Source organism: Lissotriton vulgaris, unplaced genomic scaffold, assembly GCF_964263255.1.
Source record: "Lissotriton vulgaris unplaced genomic scaffold, aLisVul1.2 SCAFFOLD_4032, whole genome shotgun sequence".
Lineage (NCBI taxonomy): Eukaryota > Metazoa > Chordata > Amphibia > Caudata > Salamandridae > Lissotriton > Lissotriton vulgaris.
The window spans coordinates 14,325-21,486 of record NW_028243487.1 but is presented as its reverse complement, the minus strand read 5'-3'; positions in this window follow the sequence as shown (position 1 = coordinate 21,486).

The window sequence follows — 7,162 nt, the reverse complement described above, 5'->3', positions numbered from 1 at the left end:
GTCATAGAGTTTGCCATAATTTAGGACGATGACCTCCTCTGGCCACATGGTCAATTCAGACCCTAACTAAATTGCAGAATGTATCTTCCTCCTATGAAGCTCCAATGTGTAAATATTTGCAGTTTGAACTGGGGTGGCGTAGTGAGCTAAAAAATGATGATGGATTAAACCCAGATCAGTTGACTGGGGGTGAGTGCTTGCAATGTTCAACACTCCGTCCATCATCCTCTTTGGTGTTGCTAAATATTTGCAGTAACCTGGGTCTTATCAGAGTTAAACTTGTGTAATCAGAAACTCAACCTAACTCCATTGCGTGTGATGCCACTGCCATCAATGCGGAGGCCATTGAGAATATCAGGATAGCAACATTATCAGTGTGGTGAAACGGGTCATCCCTACCCCTTACCATTAGTAATTTCAGTATGATCACTTATTTGGCAACACATGAGATCCTTGCATTTAATCCCACATATAATAGTTTGACCGTGGAAATAAACACTGGACACATCCCTAAATTGGCCATTAACTGCCCAGAAGAACTGCCAGGAGGCTCAGTTGAACCCCTTTTTGGCATCTAACATGATAAACCCTATGGGGGATCTCTTCCACCGATGCTACCGCCAAGGCAGTTACAGCTGTATCAACATGGGACATTGTATAACGTCCTGGGATACACCCATGTTGCTTAGGGTCAACCAGGTGAAAGATCACTGAAGATCATTTTTCGGCCAACATATATTTTGTAGATCTTTGAGTCTGCATTAACCAGGGATATTGACTGATAGGAAATACAGCGTGCTGGATCCTAACCGTTCTTCAGGAAGATAATGCTTTTAGTTCCGCCCGAAGAATGGTGGGCTTGGCTAAGATGGACCGGTGTAAGCACCCCTGAGAAAAGGTTATAGAATTCCAGGAGAATTTTGTCTAGCCCATATTCTTCACCTTTCGCCAACTGGCCAATAGATGTTTCCTCTTCAACTAAAGTGATTAGCTTGTACAGTATTTCTTGGAATCCATCAACATGTTTTGTTAACAGCTTAAGGAGAGGCAACACAATCCTCTTTACAAAGGCTTTGATACCATTTTCCAAACTTCTCCCTGATTGCTATCTCACCCTGTTCATTGATAATCTTATGAACAAGATTACCACTTACTCTATCCTTTACACTAAAGAAAGTATACAGCACGTTACCTCATTATTCTCAAAACATGATAATTGCCTAGCTAAATCTTTTTATTAGCTCCATCCCTGATATTTTCCTTCAAAGTCATTAGCAAGCCCGTGAGTTGTTCAGAGACCACTGAGGTTACTTGCCAGTCTTAATCGATTATACTTTATGTTAATCTGTCCTCGATCTGGCTGAGAGTAAGCCGCATTAGAAATTCCACAATATACCTGGCTTTCTGTTGGTCTACTGAAACAGTCAATATTTGCTCCCCACAGAAATCCTTAAGCACAAACAGCAGTTGTGGATGCTGAGCCGATGTTGACTACTAGAACCCCTGTAACCTATTGTATATTACTCAGATGTATTCCTCATCCGATAACAGCTTCTAATCAAAGGCCAAGTTACATAGGGTAGGAGACTGACCAAGCCACACTGAGGTAATGAACTTCAACAAAGATTTATGTTCTGATATTATTCTCGTGTTTAAGTGGATATTAGGAGTGGGTGCAAATTCAGTTCAACCCTTTGGAATGCGGCGTTAAGAAAAACTCCACCAACCGCCGCATGGTGGAGTTTTTTCTCGCATGTGGATTGCCAACATTAAGTTCCCCTGCTACAATTGTCACATATCTAGAACAACTCCAGGAGAGATTTCTCATGCAGGAGGTTGCAGCAGGTCATGACTGTTCCTGCTGAGAAATCTGAAGCTCGAGTAGAAAATCTATTCAAGCAGCAGTAAAAAGCAGCACACCCCGGTGCTTTACATGGTACTGTTTGCACTGGTTTTACAGCACAGATCAAGCTCCTGGTGCTAAAAATCTGCGCAGAATTCCATCTGCTTGTGGAACTCCGCGTAATCTCATAGAGTTTTTATGTAACTCCGCTTAATTCTGTGGAGTAAAACTCCTCGAGTTCTGTCCACCCCCAATACTAAAATATGATTGAAATGAGTGACTCATCAGGAACATGGCAATCCAAGAAAGAGACTTAAGGGGTTAAGAGTAGATAGCAAAAACGGGCTCCTATAATCTTCTACAATGCGAAACATCCACCAATGTATAAAAACTCATGACCCATTTCAGTGCATCTTTAAGGTTCATCCTCCACCCTAATCGTGTCCCTTGATCCCCTAACAGTAAAGTTAAGCCCAGAGCATAGGGTGATGTTAAAATCACCACATAATACTACGGGCTACGGCCAAACATGAGGTTCAGCCAGCAAGTAATTGAAGATGGAGGGATCATCCTCATTCTGGCCATAAATTGTGCAGATGGTAAGCTGGATGCCTCCTTTGTGAATTACTGCAATCAGCTACTACCCCCGAAGTCAGATTTGGTTTTCACCTAAACCCAATTATGATCACCTGCCAGTACAGACACTTTGCTCTGAGTGGAATTCTAACTAGAAGAACTCAGTACCTTACACCCCAGCTCCTGTAAACACACATGAGTTTCCTGCTCACAAAGAATGTGGCCTAAGAGAGTGTAATTCCTCCTTATTCAGCTTACACCTATTTAGCGCTTTAACACCATTTATATTCCAAGAAAGAATATGAAGTGGCTGACCATAACCCATCCCAACATTACCCATCATCATTCCTTTGTCCTAAAATGATGCCACATGCAACATCCTTCCACCTTTTAGTGAGGTCCAGCGTTCCTATCTGCCCAACCCTATCATTTCATTCATGCCCCTTTTTTCCAATGTTTACCCCCTGTATTTCTACAGCATTTTAAGTGAAACCAAATCTATTAAAACCTTGATCTCCTCTCTCCCTCCTCCCAACCCTTACACTCAGCCAACCCCCCTCACCAAGATAACTGACCCAGCCTATACCTTCTGTGCCCAAACCCTGTACCATACACTCACCAACCTGCCCACCAACCAAAATGCCAAAAGTGTACCAAAAAGATCAGTGATCAAAATAACATAAAACAGATAGCGAGTATGACAAGAGAGAAAAAAAAGATTAAAGAAAAGAAATTATGGAAAAGAGTTCAGAGCAAAACACGTTAAATATAGAGTACAGAGGTACTCCAAGTAAAAAGCAGATAAAACACTCAGCTTGTGTTGCTCCAAACCTCTCAGCGATAAACAAATCAATTTTACTGATTGCCATTTGTTTAGCACTTCCTCAACTTTAGCGGAATGTCCATATAAATTTATTCCTAAAGTTATCTGGCTCCATAAGTAATACTGGGGTGAATTCACAAAGGTGCCATTGATGCACAACTGTTTCATGACAGAAGTCAAAGAGAACAAAAAACTCTACTCTGCAAGTTCTAATAGGGCATCGATAAACGAGCCGCCTGGAATATTGCAGATGCAGAATGAATTTCCCAACATAAAAGAAGATAGCCCAAGGATAACAAGCAGCCAGCTCTCCCTTTCCAGGGTTGCTGAAATGGGAAACTGTGTGCCCGTTGAATCATAGAGTCCATGTGCCAATCATTTAATGCCAGAAAGGCTTCTCTGAAGAGACAGACAATTTAAATTCTTGGGTCATCTCCTCACTGCCTTCAGGAATACCTAAAGGTTTGAGGTTATTGCTTCGTGATCGATTTTACAAATCTTCTAATTTAGAGGTAAGACCCTCCAGCTAAGATTTGTGCTTCAAAGCAGCAGATTTGACCATTTCTTCAAGTCAAGTCAAATTAGTCTTTATTCGATTTAAAAATCATGAAAGACATATGTACATTTAAAACAATAATCCATACACTTAAAATCAATTTCATTATCCAAGAGTTACAAAGTTCAGGAATCCCTTAAGTGTTCCAATGTCGCTTAAGTACATAATTTCTATAAATAAATTATCATAAAATCCAAGTTAAAACAATGGCGTCCATACAACCACTTACAAAAACCAGGTCCATTAAAACAGATGAGAATGTTCCTCATGTAACCAAACCATGGGCACGGAGGAACCACATGCCATGTAGAAATTTTGAGATAGCGATTATACAGAAATCATTCCCATCAGATCTAAGAATCCTTAATGCTTCTGTACCAGAAGTAATTCCCAACAATTGGCATGTCGGCTTTAACCATATATGCCTCAGGTTCTTGTACGTTGAGCAAATAAAAAGGACATGGCCAATAGATTCCACTTGTGCAGGACAAAAGGGGCATTCCTTACTTGTCCCCGAACCCCATTTACTAGTAAACGATTTGATAGGAAGGGTACCTATCCTAAGTTGGTGATGCCATTTCCTATCACTTGGAACTGTGATAAGATTCCAGTATTTTTCGTAAACGGGTACATGTTTAGTCTCTATAAAGACCTTGGACAGCGAATTACTTGACAAAGATGAGAATCTTTTAGTCGTCACCATGTTCCAATACAACCCCTTTAGTTCTTTACGTGACGGAAATGGGCAAATGTTGGATTATGCCACAACTCGTTTAATCCCAGATCACTCAGGACTAACCTGACCTGCTTCAACCACAACATTTTTCCACACCATATGCATCCCTGACCTCCAGAAGGGCATGGGCATACTCGGAGAGTTCCTCTGTAACCCATAGCCTCGTCCAGTATGCTGCTGGTCTAAAACGGGCCACATCCTCCAAGAATTGGCTGCCCAGATCATAATAGAGTGGTAAAAGTGGAGTAGATTGAAGTAAACCTGTTATAGCCCGCATGAATTTGTTCTGTGAGGTCGAGAGTGCAGATATGTTGCTAAAGCCCCATAATTCCACTCCGTATAAAACCGATGCTGACATTTTGGCATTGTATATTTTCAATATAGGGGCTATCGGCTTTGAGTAAGATTGTCTATGTTCTTTAAGCAGTGCCCCTGACAGTTGGGCATGTCTAAGTAACAGCATGTCCAGGTGTGGAGTCCACTTTAGTTTGAAACTTAGTGTAATACCCGGATATGTAAATACATTTGCCTGCTCAATTGGAACATTATTCATACTGGCCTTCCCGTTTACTGTTTTCTGGTTACGGAGAACCATAAACTTGGTCTTGTCTACATTAATTATAAGACCATAGTCCTTGCAGAATGACTCAAACCTATTGATAGCCACCTGAGGACCCATTTGGGTTTTTGACAACAGTAGGGTGTCGTCGGCAAACATTAACAGGGTTTTTTTTCTACCGTTTAAAGTTGGGGCGTCGGTAGGATGATTCTCAAAATAGTGTATAACCCTGCTGATGTATAAAGAAAATAGAGTTGGTGCAAGTACGCACCCCTGCCTGACCCCTCTTTCTATTTTGAATCTGTCTGTCACTTGGCCATACTGACCCCACAGACTTGGGCAAAATTTCCTACATGTAACTTAATCAAAAATGCCAACAAGCCCCTTGGCATCCCCTGATCGGCTAAAACTTCCCACAACCTAGCTCTTGGCACCAGGTAAAATGCCGTCTTAAGGTCAACAAAAGCGGTGTAAATTCTCCCGCCATTAAGGAGGCCTACATGCCAATAAATTAAAACAAATCTAAAAACCTGATCTACGGTACTCTGATGAGCACGGAACCCTGCCTGTAAAGGGGATAAAATGCTACATTCGGCAATCCAGACTTGTATGCGACTTAGGACCGGCCTGGCAATTACCTTCAGTATACAATCAATCAGGCTGATGGGCCTGTAATTTCCTGGGTTAGATCTATCCCATTTTTTTAAAATAGGTAAAATCTCTGCTCCTTTCCAAGAGTCTGGTATCGGGCGCCTTTTGCTATTGCATTTGCCAGAATCTGTATGTAAGTTACCCAAACCTCCTTGTTATAGAGGAACAAGCCAGCAGGGACACAATCAATCCCAGGGGATCTACCCCTACGTACACTATTAAGGGCAGCTTCTACTTCCTTTCTAGTAAATCTTTACATAGGAATACCAATTTGGTTAACCACGCACCCTTGAGATAAGATGCATTCGTCCTATCGCATGACAAATAGTTTTTTATAATGGCACACCCAGTTCTCCGGGGGTACATGGTTAGTCGGTGGTTGGCCAGTACTACCCCTACCCCATTTCAGGAGATACCAGAACCCTGCCATATTCCTATCTAAGCTGGCTCCATATAATTCTAGCCAATATTCCTCTTCCCATTCCTTTTAGGCTTTGTGTTGAACCTGCTTGTACTCTGCACAAGCTTGTTGGATGTTGTCCCTGTTCTTAGTATGGATCGCCTGGGATAATGCTTTATAGGCCACCTGCATGTATTACCATACCAGGACTCTACGGAAGCCTTTGCGGTAACTTTATTATTATATTTTTCAACAGTAAAAAAATCTTTCAGCTTATTAAAAAGATCATTATGCACAAATGCTACTTTAGACTCGTAACCCGGTTTGTCTTGACAGCCTATGAGATCTACTATTGCTTCGGATGCCAAGATGTTAATGGCCTCTAACTGATCCTCTTTTAAAACTATTTTGGACCATTTTACCCGTCTCATGTCATTACTTTGTAAAATGTCAGCTCCCAGTAAGGGGGCCACCTCAGGAGACTTATTCAGACGGGCCATTTGTAACAACAACGGATTATGGTCGCTCTCCACCCTACCCTCTATTCTCATGTCTTCTAGGTTTGGCCAAAATTCCTTATTCACAAGTATATAATCAATCCGACTGCTTCTTGTACCGGATCTGTATGTTACTGAACCTTCCCTATCAGACACAGTTCTCCCATTTAGTGCTCTAAGTTCATGCTCAACACACAACACTTTAAGTTGAATGGCCGCCTCCGACCATTTCCTAATTGGAGCCAAAGTTAATTGGGGAATATCCCATAACTCATCTTCTTCCTGCCCCAGTTCTAAGTCGTTGGAGTCCAATGGTTCAAACGTACAATTAAAATCACCAGCAACCACTATATCATTTGTTCCTATGCACTGGTTGAGAAAGGAATCCAGGAGGGCAATGGTGCTAGAGGCTTTCCCTCCAGGTAGTCCTCTAGCGTACACATGGATAATTATTAGGTCCCTAACACCAGATCTTCTAATCTTAACAGCCATTACATCCTTCCCATCCATATCCAGCTCTT